This window comes from Gallinula chloropus, assembly GCF_964237585.1.
Source record: "Gallinula chloropus genome assembly, chromosome: 5".
Lineage (NCBI taxonomy): Eukaryota > Metazoa > Chordata > Aves > Gruiformes > Rallidae > Gallinula > Gallinula chloropus.
In genome coordinates, this window is record NC_140090.1 from 24,408,037 (window position 1) to 24,421,421 (window position 13,385).

A 13,385-nucleotide genomic window follows, 5' to 3' on the forward strand; every position below is an offset into this window, starting at 1 on the left:
GTTAAGTCCACACGGGAGCAGATACTCAAAGCACCTGTGGCCATGGATAAGTGCAGGCTGCAGCAGGCCTTGAAGAAGCTGTGACCCATGAGTCCCATGCTGAAGCAGGTGGGACTGTGGTCTGTGGATAAGTCCATACTGGAGCAGAGGCGAGGGGAGGATTACTGTGGTGTCCAAAGGGAGATTGTAATGGGTATACCTGAAATTGTTGCAACCTGTTGCATGTTATCAGAAGTGCTATAACCAGACATGCCACCAGCAGTGACCCAACCTGAGCTGGCTTCAGTGCCAAATAACTCCATGCCACACAATACCTCTCCTGTCCTGAGTGACCACCATAAGAGATAGAACCCAAGTCATGGACTAGTGAACTCAATGGACATTTCAGGGACGTTTTACGGGCGTAGTCCATAGCCTAAGGGAACAATACCCGTGTCTATATTGAAGGATGGGAAGGGGGAAAGTGGCTAATGAAGACTGGTTGGATACTGTGGGACCTAAGCTTGAATGTAAATGGAAAGGAATAAGGTGTGGAGACTGTACTGGGTTTGGATGGGAGTGGGACCTAAGCATGATGTAAGTGGAAAGGAATAAGGCGTGGAGACTGTACTGGGTTTGGATGGGATAGAGTTAATTTGCTTCATAGTAGCTTGTATGGTGCTGTGTCTTGGATTTGTGAATGTAAACCACTGATGTTTGTACTTCCTGGTGTGATACAGGGGATGCCCACACTGTGGGGGAGGAAGAAGGATGAACACTCTCACTGTTGGCTAGGTAATTATTTTGCTCATAGGTGCATGAGTTACAAGTTAGGAGTTAATGAAATGCAAGTTAGGAATTAGAACTTGTGAGTTAGAAACCTCATGACTTAAGTGACGAATTAGTGAATTCACGTGCTTGACTAGCCTGTACAAAGGAGATTTAGCCCTTGTTTGTCATGTTTGCTTTCTTTCTGAATGAGCTCATAAAACCAAGTTTAATTTACAGAGTATGTTACCCTGCAAATTTGAGAGATCCAAAGGGACTGTGACACAGAGTGTTGCCTTTCTCCCTATTACCTGTCCAAATACTTTAAAACTGCCTCTTTCCAAAAGAGCGAGTAGGTAATGACTAGGGATAGTCCTCTAAAAGGAACAGGGAAAAACCTTCTCAACACTCAAGTTCTGTGCTGTCTGTCTACCCTAAATTTGTGTTCTCCTTTAAGGGCCTTGCCAAAGACCTCTGGTCTCTGCTTCTCTTTCTGGGTCAGTTATAATCCACTCAGCCCTTCCTTCTTTTTTCACTCACTATAAACTATGGACTTCTAGTGTTAATATGTGTCAGTCTAAATAATTAAAAGCAATGCATACTGTATCCCAGAAAACTAGAAAGGTTGAAAACGCGCTGCTTCTTTCTCAAAGAAAGGCACAAACTCAAATCACAGTCAGCAGAAAAATGAATAAGCTATTTGGTGATACCATGTTCAACAAAATAGCATCATAAAAATGAAATTATATAAAGTAATATTCAAATCACGCAGTCATCGTTGATTTAGTTTTCAATTATACAGAGGTAATTGTATTAACGAACTGCCTCATTCAGTTTGGTGGAAAAACAATTGAAAGTTTTAATGTCCTGGCATCTGCAGATAATAAATGATGTGATCTGTGCTCCTAACTCAACGAGAATCCTAATTCTTACCTTACCCAAGGCATACTACAATATTAGTATGTCTGATGAAATACACTTCTATGACCTTCTGGAGCCAAGACAATTCTGGAATAATTCTAGAACACAGTAACTGTTCTAGAATTAAATATTGAAATAAACTAATATAGATGAAGGAACTTATTCCAGAATTAATGACCCCATATATATAGCTATGTAGAATCCAAGTTAGATCCCATGAATAAAAATGTTTGCAACCTACATTGCACTGAATATACTGAGAATAGTTTTAAAAGACAGTTTTGTCACTTCTGCTGAAGCCAGACTAACTATAAATAAGCATATTCTAAAGAATGTAAAGTGCATCATGTGCTTTGGTGTCAGAGCCCCCTGTCTGCTATGCTGTTGAACTCCCCACCATCATCTAAGTGCTGGAATACCTTTATGCCATAGGTAAGCTGACCCAACTCCTGCCTGCCTATCTTTCCCTTTAAATTCTCAAGCGTTTCCAGGAGCTCAGAGAGCCTAGACATTTCTCAAATGTATACTATAATGGACTTTCTGTTGCCCCTTCCACGCCTCCCAAAAAATCAGATATTGTGAAAGTGAGGATAATACTGAGGTCTCTTTGACTTCCATTTTCTGATGCAAGAGATAACACAAATACCGGGTAGAATATATGTCCTATCAAAGTATTTTAGTATACTAGCAGTACATACAGAATTATAACTTAATAACTCAAACAGTTTTTAATCTATGATACATTCCTAATCTCTTCTAGGAGAGACCTTATTCTCAAACTCTATGTCCCCTGGTGTAACAAATGCATTTGCTAAATAGGGGAAACCCCAAATTATTTCCAGTTCTGATTTTCAAAGAGAAAGGGAGAAGCTGGCTGTTTTATTGCTGTATTTTCCCTCTTTTATCTTTTTTTGAGATTTTCCTTCTGACAGTCACATGATGCAGGAATATAATATGTTGTTTACTCCTTCAGCCTCTTGTCATGCCCCATGTACTCTGTTAACCCAGCAAGCAGTCCTTACTTACCATGTTTAAAATATAAGCAACCTGCTGACTCTATTCACACTGTTCTGCAAGAGCTGCTCTTGGAGCAACCACATGCACAGGATGCTCTGCTTCTCATCTGCAGGGCTGCTGTGCAGGCAGCCCGTTAGCTATGCTGAGCCTGTCCTGGTGTATCTGGTGGGGTGCTAACTTCCAAACGTGCTCAGGGCTGTGAAGATGGGCGTAGGCAGGGGGGCAGATGCCAGTTCTGCTTGTGCAGCCTCCCTGCTCGCCAGGCAACAGAGGTAATACCTTCAATGAGCTGCACAGACTGGCTTCCAGCATTGACATGTCCTCTGCAGAAACCCCAGTCATGATGTTTCTGTTGGTAGTTTGCCTGGTTCTTCTTTTTTTAACTTTCTAGCTTAACTTGGGTCTCTTTCTCCTCTCCTAAGCATGTCGTTATGTACATGGCATTGCCAGCCATTGGCCTGACTCCTAATGTCCTCTCTTACAGTTAGTGTGCTATTGGGAGTCACATAGACCTAGGGAAGAATGAAGACTGTATTTGAATAGGAGGCAGTATCGAGCAGTTGGTGTGATCCTCAGCAGTACACTGAACCATGTGCCTACTTTTTATGTAAATACATGGTAGAAACAGGGAGGATTGTGTCTGGAAGTGAGTTTCTGAGGAAACAAAAACGAAGCTTGATTCTCAGGATAGAAATGCAACCCTCATTTTTATGCAGTCTTTTGGGATTTGCTACTACAGTACTTTGGCAGCTGCTCAGGAGCAGCAGCTAACAAAGCCCTGTTGGGATCTCTGGCAGACCATAACCTGCTGACCCTTTTTTTTCTACTTTGTGTTTCTAAGTACTCTTTTCCAGAAGAAGTCCTCAATTATGGGTTCCCCTTAATCACCCTTAAAGATTTGGACAAGTTAAACATATGCATGTATTTCCAAATAAATCTGGCCTCTAGCCACTGATTGTTCTTCTGTTTTTTCAGAACTCTTTCTCGTTTATCTTTTGTCTTTTTGATAGCTTTGTGGCTGGAACTGAATATTTTAAGCCAAAATCATAAAGAAAATTACTTAACCTGATGCTGTTATAGCTCTTAATGTGGCGTCCAAAATGACATTGCTCTTTTGCCTTGCCATATCCTGTGCAAACTCCCATCTAGTTGCCAGGGGAGAGGAAGGTGAATTTCCCATAGTTCTCTTTTCCAATTTATGCTATTTAGGCTGTTCCTTCCACTGAAAAAAATATTTGTATTATTTGTACACTATTTATCTACTTGCCTTATTCTAGATCAAAACAATTACTTTTTGAGTGCCTAATTTCTTTATGCCCCATCTATAATTCTCTCTTCCTTGCTATTTGAAGCTTTTTGTGATGTACAATTGTAAATGTCAGCAGCACACTGAAGTTCACTTCTTTTTCCTGATGAAAATATAAAAAAAAAAAATTCAGCCTTCACACCCATATCTATCATGCTCCCAACATGTCCTCACTGTTTGCATTATATTGTATGTCTTTGCAATGCTGTATTGAGGTTCCCAGTGTGTACTGGGGTTTCCAGCGTACTGCAAAACATGTTGAGAGGGAGAAGCCTATGTGAGAGCTGGAGCAGCAGTTTGGTAGCTGGCAGAAGGAGGCTGCTGGGCTGTAAGCCTGGGAGCTTCCCAGGGAAATCACTTGCTGCTGGCAGGGTGTCATTACTAGCAGCAGGAGGACATAAGGAGGCAGGAGACACAACAAAACTGCATATGTGACTGGCAGAAGACTGGTGTCAAATGGTCCCACCAAGGCCCACCCTATACGATCATAACCCTCATTTGAGATTCAGCTGTAGGGCTGGTAACATTGCCACTGTTAAGAGTTAATTGTGCTTAAGGGAGTTGCCCTATTTGTTCTGAGAAAGCCATAAAGCAGTCGTGTTACTTCTGCAGACCCTGCGGTTTAAAGGAGGACAGCCTGGGAACTAGAGCCTGCAAATCCTCCTGCCTCCAATACTACAGTGCTTGGTACTGAGCTGAGGGACCCTGGCTGGGAGGGGGTGTCAGTCAGGGGATAGGTACTCCACAGTGAACTCACAGCTTGCTTAGCAAAGCCAGTTTGAATTAATTTTTCTAGTCAGATTTTTATGGAATATGATCTGAAATGTTTTTTTACAAACCTACCACATTACATCTGCTGCCTTCTTTGCAGCCATTCCTTTTATAAATCTCTCCAAACAGATCACTCAAGTTCGCACAGCAAGATTTCTTTTAATAGGACTGCAGTGTTTGTTGATTGTGGCCCTAGAACCTTCCAGATGTTGAGCGATACAGAAATAATGCTTAAGAGACTGATGCTGAGTACCACTCTTGTTGTCTTGTGAAAATGGGTGGGACGTTTGGTTAATAAATGCTTCTCAGTTTCCCGCATCTATTGCAACGATAATTTATGCCATTAGAACGAATGCATCACATGCATTCCAGAAACTAGAGCAGAATGCAGCTAACATCCCTTGACCCCTGCAGTGAACATCAATGGTTTCCCGTATTCACTCACAGTTTCTGAATCGATTGATTCAGAACTTGAGTTTTCAATCAGACTATCTGTTTGCAAGGTCGCAGAGGCTGTTCTTACCAGCGCGTGTCTTACCTTAGCTTGCAGACTGTTTGCCAGTGCAACAAGAGCCCAGGAAGACTGTGGCTTGATGAAAACAAATCCGCTGAACACACACATTTTGCTTAGGTGAGCTGACACCACCAAGCAGGGAAAGCAGGCCTGGAACAGGGAGCATGCTGTAATTTGTGATGTTCAGGAGCTCTGCACGTCATCTCAGGTTATTCAGCCAACTTGACAGGAATGAGATTTTTTCAGAATATGAGATTTTTATTGCAGTTAATGCATGGAATTTTTATTTGCTAATACAGACACTAAGTTGGTTATATTAGTTGGTTAGCTTTTCAGCAAACCAAATTCCTGGGACACTACCTGACTTCCTTGGAAAATTTGAAGCTATTTTAAAGGGGTTTCTGTGAGAAAACACAGTGCAGTGAATTTCACTAACTTTGGCCAGCTTATATAAAGGAAAGGCTTGCAGTTACCCTCAGGCATGAACTTGATTACATAAAGAGTAAGAAATACAAAATAAATCATATGCTTTAATTCTAAATTACATTATTTGATGTAATAAGAACTTCCATACCAGATCAAATCTAAATTAGTTGTCTGCCAATAGTAATTCCCAGATGTCTCTGAGGAAATTGCCCTATTCTTCAACCTCCTTTCCCCCCCTCCACAAGTATAATGGATAATTATATAACAACCTGACTATAGGGGAAGTTATTTTCTAACCTCAGGCTGGTGGCTGATTTATGCCCTGAACAGCGAACATTTATATCCATTATGAATTTTTATCAGGTCCAATCTAATTTCCCACATAAATGTATGAATATGTATGTATAACCTTTTACTGAATCCTGCTAAGCACTTGGCCTCAATGATACCATTTGCCAGCATGTTTCACAGGCATATTACTTTTGCCAATTTTAAATATATTGCCTTTTACTTTCATTATTACAACCAGTGTTTAATTGGGGGATGTATCAGTGGTAGCAATAGCACCCAATATAGTTTTTCCCAGTCGCTCCCTGCCCAGAACATCTCTGAAGCCCCAGCTGGAGTCTGGGTGCCCGTGCTGGACCAGAAGGTAACAATCTCCGGCCTGCTAACATTTCCTGCTCCATCCCCTCATAGACCAGACCTCTCCTTCTACATGACGGGTTGATGAAAGGCAGAGGGATGATGCTTGCAGTAATTGAAAAGGTTGAAGTGTCTCTAGGACTACTGTCAATCTGCTGCACCACAACTTCCTGAATTTGCAGGTTGCATTATAATTTAATGTCAAGATGAGGATTTATTTTGGGGGGAAGAAGTTGTTTTGGACTATGGCAAAGAAATGAATTCTGGTTTGTGTTGAGTAGAGTCAAAGAGGTGCTTTTGTGAAATAGTGGGGAGGGAGAGCTCTTTTTAATCTTGGGGTGGGCTTTTACAGCTACATTTTATCGTGGGAGGAGGGTAGATTATCTCTGAATACAGGGAAATTGGTTATACCTGGTAAGAGAGGGCTGGATTAGAAATGATTCTTAATTAAAAAATAGGAACTATTTTACCTAAAGAAGGATTTCACTGTACATCTGTTTACCGACATAAAAAGGGTCGGGGTTTTGACTAGAAACAAAAGGAGATGGGACAGACTGTAGGGGAAGACAATGTTTTCCTTGCTCCTCTCCAACCTGGATGCTACTGATGGTATTTGAAAGGCTGAGAATTCCCAGGGTTGCCAAAAGGAAGAGGCACCCTTGTACATCAACCTGGAATAAGCACCTGCAATGAAAAGAAGTTCATGAGACCAACTTCAACAGTCCATATATGAAAAACCTTGAGATTCTGAGTCCTCAAAATGCACTCTTGGTGAGGAAATGTTATTGGGCTGGATATGTTCACTTACAGAGAATGGGGATATATGCAAAGCCAAGAGAGACATTCGGAGTGGTTACAAGTGAGAGCAGAAATCAAGAGGCAATAACTGTACATAGGGAACTTTGGTCATCAGGGTCAGTGTAGGGCATCTGTGGACTTTAAGTTTAAATTCTGGTGTAAATTCTTTAGTTTGGGAGTGCTGAGACATGGTCTCTTGTTGGTTCACTTAATTATATAATGAACAGCTGTGAAGTTTTTATTTGGATTAAAATTTCCCTGGAACTAAAGGTAATTTAGATCTGAGCTTTTGGCTCCAGTCCCTTCCCAGCTTGTACTCAATATAAATTACTGCCCTAGAACCATGACATGTTCAATTTATCCTCCATTTTAGATGGCTGAAAAGTGCATGCATAATTCTGCACATACCACACTTTCTGTAATCTACTGTGACATACAGACCAAATGACTGAAACTGCTGGGTAAGACACTTTATTTTAGTCACGAACCCACACCCAGCCTTGTTTTAAATACCAGGCAAAAATGACAGTTGAATTATTTGATTTGAATCAATGCCAAATTCAATCTTACGCAAACTCAGAAAGAGAGAGGGGGGAAACAAAGTCTTGGAATAAACCCAGTGATTTATGCCTGGGAACATAAGGCAATAACAAGCAGCAATTGATTCAATTGTAATGACAGGAGTGGACCACCATGAAAAAAATCTGACAACTTTCCACTGGCGCTACTGTGGCTGAGGGATTTGGAACAGGGAGGTATTTTTACACATGGATAATGACTACAAGAAAAGTAGACTTGGAGACCAGCATTCCCAATCCCACCTTCTATCAAAAATGCTGGTTACCCTCTGTGTGCCACACTCCACTCACACTGCTGTGAGGTGCTCTATTGCCTGGTACAACGGAGGATGAGAAGATGAGAAATATTCCTGTCATGGAGAGAAAAATAGAAAACAGTTACACCACGCCTGTCTGAGAGAAATATACATTCATGATCTAACTCCAAGTAACGGTTAAATTAAGACCTGTATCCAGAAATGATAAGCCTGGGTGTTGAGTGACCTTCTGGTCAGACTTGTCTGTTAGCGCCGTGAGTTTGGCTGCAGGGGGGCAATGCCACGTGAACATCCCTCAGGGAGGAAGCAGGACTGCCCCCAATTTTGTCAGTGTTACACATCCCACAGGGATAATGTTTTCCAGGATTATTCTATACTCTGAAACATTGCTGTTTTCCCTAGAACTTTCTTGACTCTGTAGCAAGCCTTTCGAATGAGGCTATGTTTGCATAACCAAATGCTAGGAGTTCAGCTCAGAAAGGCAGCCAAGGCAACCTTTTAGCTACACCTACTAACGCTAACATTCAGCTCAACTCAAGAAAAGAGACTGGGAGGTAGTAGCCCAGTAACTCTGTTACTGAAGATCTCTCTGGTCGTTTGTACCCAGAGACTCTAAATGAGCTTTCTCTGAAGTTACGTTTAGAAAGGTCTGACTCTTGAAGCAATTGTGTCCTCACCAGAGACCTGTCCTCCAATTTGATGCCTCTCAGTGGAATTTTTTTTTCCTCCAAATTGTCATGCCAAACAGTTGTCTGCTTTGTTGGTTTTTTTTTTCATAGAAAGGCACCTGTTCAATTTTAGATACTGTTCAGCCTGTTCCACTTCAGTGGTCTACACTACTCCTCAGAGAGCCCTGAGTTCTTCACATATTTCAGGCTGCCAGCTCTCTTATGTGCTTTTCCCCAGTAGCCAATTTTGCTCTGGAGCTCTTATGACTGAGCCAACTTCCATTCCTTCATAAAGGGATACCCTCTTGTTATTGCAATTGAGGAGTTCCATAAGAGGTTTTTAATGTCTCCAGAGTGTTGTTATGTACGATAAAATCTTGAATTAAGCTTTACCTAACACTTGTTCATGCAATATTCATTTATTGGCAAATTGCATTTGTTTCTCCTGTTGACAAATACTTTTAGGTTTATTTCTAATATACTGCAAGTACATGATCAGATTAATATATGACTGAATAAAATGTTATACGCTCTGAGTAGCAGGAGCAGCTCGAAGCCTGAATTCACTACACTGCACACTGCCATCTTGTGTTCTGAAGTTCTAGGTGATATAAAAATGCACGCTATGCACATTGCTTTTCACAAAATAGAAGCTGGTTGTACTAGTGGAAGATGCAATACTGGCAAATGTTGACTGTCACTACAATGAAAAATAGTCCTTAAAATAGCAAGTCTCCCTGGTAACTCCGAATTCGTCTAAGGATCCATTACATTTAATTAGTGATTTGTGGATAACCTAGTAAAAAAAAAAAAAAAAAAAGAAAAAAAAGAAAAAAAAAAAGACTACAGAGAACATTCTGCTATAGCCAAGCCATTCCCTTTTTCGAGGTCCAATATGGGCTCCAAGGAATAGTGCTGTTGCGAGACAGACCCTTAGCTGGTGTAGAGTTGCCAGAGGAGTTGTATGCCAACTGCTTCTTCTCTGCAAAAAGATGGTATGATAGAAAAGAGAGAAGACTTGTATTCTTAGCTGGAATCTCTGTCCCTTTGAAACAATTTTAGTTCAAACATAACTAGACTGTCCCTGAGGCTGTTCCAGTACTGGTACCATGACTGTAAGATGACTTAAAGTGACATTTACTTACAAAATGAAGAAAACAAATTAACACCTCTTCCCCAAGGTGTTTATACAAAACTGGATTCAAAACACAAAAGCAATTTGTGATGCATTTTGGCAGGTGAAAGAAATCCTGCATGGTCTTCCTCTAAAAATGATCATTCCTTCCCACTGTGCTAATCGAAGAAGTCCTTTTGTATGTGCATAATTCCAACTGCTTTCACTGTATAACAGTATTTAGCTCTGCCTTTTTATTATGTTTTTATTAATTCCAGCCTCCATCTCTAGTTGTTTACTATAGCAAATGTGTAGGAGCACTCTTAAACACAGCTTTGAACAATGGCTCTATAAAACCCAAAGGATTTATTCCATGCAGCTGCTGTTGCCTGAAACAAGCGTAAGCATGAAAAGGAACAGGGTGCCAAAAATCTAATGCTAAGGTTAGAGACACCTGGGGCAGGGCAGGAAGTAGTAAAAGTGTATCAAGGTAACAGATGCCAAGGTTGATGGGTAGAATGGCAGAGAATGTTAGCAGGGGATAGAAGCACACTCAGCCTTTCTTGCTCACAAGTTCCCCTCAGGTTAGTCACTTTCCATGCCAGAAACCTTCCATTCCACCTGCTTGGCATTTCTTAGCACCTTTGCACATACTTTTGTATGTGAACTTACAGTGTCCTTTGTCGCCTCTGAAAGGCAAACACGGCACCCATTATTGACTGGTGTCAGGCAGCCTCCCAAGGTTACTTTTTATGGCTTACACACGTAATATACCACAGCACAGGGTTTAAACAACCTCCCCTTTTGTGAAGTGAGCAGTTGGAAGGATTCGAAAGAGTTTTTGCTTCTGCAATGGTGCTTTGATAACACTTTACTGCTTTTTGAACTCACCTTCAAAAGGCAAGGTGTGTGTTGCGGTCTGGTTGCATAACCCCATGTTTCAGTAAGAGGAGAGAGCACTAAAACTGCTTGCACAATACATTGCAGTCAGTGTTTAAGTAATGCAAAAAGCTTATTGAAAAGGACTTTGTCATTTCAAAATCTGGAATGCTTTGCTAAGATTTTTAATGCTATTTTATTTACTTTAACTGCCTGTATGATTCCTGCTAGTTTTCTTAGTTTTCTACCAGTCACACTTTCTTCATTTATGTTCTTTGCCGTGGTGCTATCCAAGAGATTTTCAGAAAGAAAAAGCTAATTGGCTACATATGAGGAAAAATAAAACAGTAACTCAAATTGTGCTAGAAATCATATCAAATAAAGCAGGAAACTGTGTTCTGTAATCTCTGTACTACAGTAATCTCTGATGAGGTGTACATATGTACACCTCCCTAGTGATTGAATAGTGCTGGCTGTAACAGTTACAGGAAAGTAAGAGAGGGAAAACTGCTGCAAACAGAGCAGGTTGGGGGCAAGAACTGATGCCTACTGTGCCCTCAGTTCCTGGAGGTGTGAGTTGACAAAGCCTATGTCTGTGTCAGTCTGAGCCTCGCGAACACCCCATGCTCCAGCTTTTGAGTGTCTGCCAATGTTTCCCATATTGTGTCAGACTGCATAATGTATGAAATGGATGAAAGCTTGTTGTTTCCATTTCTAGTTTGTTTTCCATTAGCTAGTTCATTTCAGCATTGTGAGGTCTGTACTGTTGCTGGAAGATGCCTGTCCATCAGCCTGCCAATGCTGGTAACTGCCTACTGTCTAAAAGTTAATGAGGGGAGACAGAACATTAGGGATAAGTCGAAGCATGTGAGTTGAACCCGTGCCCTTCGGATGAAGGTACATTGCAGTACCATGTCTGAGCCGCGGGGTTAATCCTGAACGTGAACTTCGGAGAAAATACTAGCTCAAGTTTAGGCTTTCCCGCTCGTACCTAGGAGCGCCCTCTGACCACAGGCACACGGCAGAACTGCAGCCACCCGGCCAGCTGAACCTGTGGGAACAGCAACGAGCTTCCAGAGAAAGATCAGGGAATGGCAGATAGCGTCTCACTGAACAAAACTTCAAAGCATTTATTTACATTTTCTCCTGTAATTAAGCTTAATATTTCTAAACCTTTTTTCCAGGGATACAAAGCCTACTGTTCCTGTTACCACAGCCTTTCACGTTCCCGGTGTCAGTAAACTGCCACGCATCCCTGGTCCACATGCTACACTTCCCAGATGCCTCGCATGTATTTTACTACTCAAGGAGAGTTGTCTGAAGAAAAGGGAGATCTAACACAGAGCACAAAATAGTCAGGCCTTGAAATTAAAGTTATCATAGATTAGGTTTTTGTTTTATGTTTTACCAAAGCTGCCTTTCCCATAAAGTGTCCATCTGCAGGGCCATAAATGTTAGCGAGAAAGCCTCTGCCTGGGTTTATTTTCTGTTACCAAGAGCAGTTGGCCATCTGCTGGGTAAAAGGGGAGCTTTGCTTTGCTGCATTTGGAAGTGAAGGTCACCAATAGCACACCCAAATCCTTTGCCAATGACATGTTTAGGCTGTGTCTGATCAGAAAATGTCTTAACTCAGCCTGCTTGGCTTACGAGATCTCCTTCGATCATAACTCAGTATTGTGCAATTGTGAATGGATTTCACATAGAAAAGCTCCCTACGTGAGACTCTTCCTGCTCCCAGGTGTGGTAGGACTTAGAAAAAGAAGAGGCTCTTGCTTTTTCTCACCAGATTTCAGCGTACAGCTTTAGCCTCTGCATTCCAACACATGAGGCAGGGATGTCTGTGCTGGCTGTGGACTCCAGGACACACTGCCTGTTCTGTCAAGCCTGTGCTGGGACTACCTGCTGGGATTTGTAGGGCTGAGGACACTGTATGAAAAGCTTGCCACAGAGGTGCTGATTCAAATCAGTTTGTCACAGTTCAGAGCTCCAGAAGTCTGGGAGGTGCTTGTGTGCAGGGGCTGCTGACTGACTCCGGAGTTCTGCTCCAACGTTTAGTACATTTTAAGAGTCCTGGGGGCAGTGCACAAGGTAAGATGGAGTGAAAATAAAGGGTTGCCGGGGAAAAGAAATAATTTGAAAGCTCTTCTGTTCAATCCAGTCAAAACATAACTGAATGAAATCTCAAGTAAGATCAACAAGGCATAAGGATCAAGCCTGCCTGTTCAAGCCAATGCCGTGCAATTCAAGGACGAGCTACGGGAGGCAGGAGTGCTTGGCAGTTCTAGGACACATGGTATTTCCAGGAAAAGAAATTTCAGGCAAATAATTTATCCTTTTTATTTTTTAATGGTGTTTAGAAACTGGTGAGAAGCAACAATAATATATATTTAGACGCTATAATTAAAGTGTTTAGAAAATACTTTTCTGATAAACAAATATGTGCCTCAGTTGAGTACAAAATTAATGCTAAAAAGCTTTCTGTAGAAGGAATGTGCTGTGTTCTCTGCTTCATGCTCCAAGAGCAGAGAACTTTCCACTGAAGATCCAAAAGCAGTGCTTTCTGCACTGAGAGCCAGAGAGTCTGAATGATGTATGGAGCACTAAATGGGGAATGTAAGAAAGACCACAGAAATTGCCTCTTGCAATTAAAGGAAAAATTCAAACAGATGAAAAAGTTAAATTAGGGACTCAAGAACAGGCATTTCAGCTCTGCCTTGCTTTCCTGTGTACCAGGAGTCTCACCC

General features: G+C 41.5%; 1 long non-coding RNA gene across 1 annotated transcript; it reads left to right on the forward strand.

The window, feature by feature from the left end:
• LOC311193074 lies at positions 1-11,906 on the forward strand. The gene is made up of 3 exons (XR_014617368.1): positions 1-108; positions 720-774; positions 11,826-11,906. It is a non-coding gene; the product is annotated as an uncharacterized lncRNA (long non-coding RNA).
• The last annotated feature ends 1,479 nt before the right edge of the window (positions 11,907-13,385 follow it).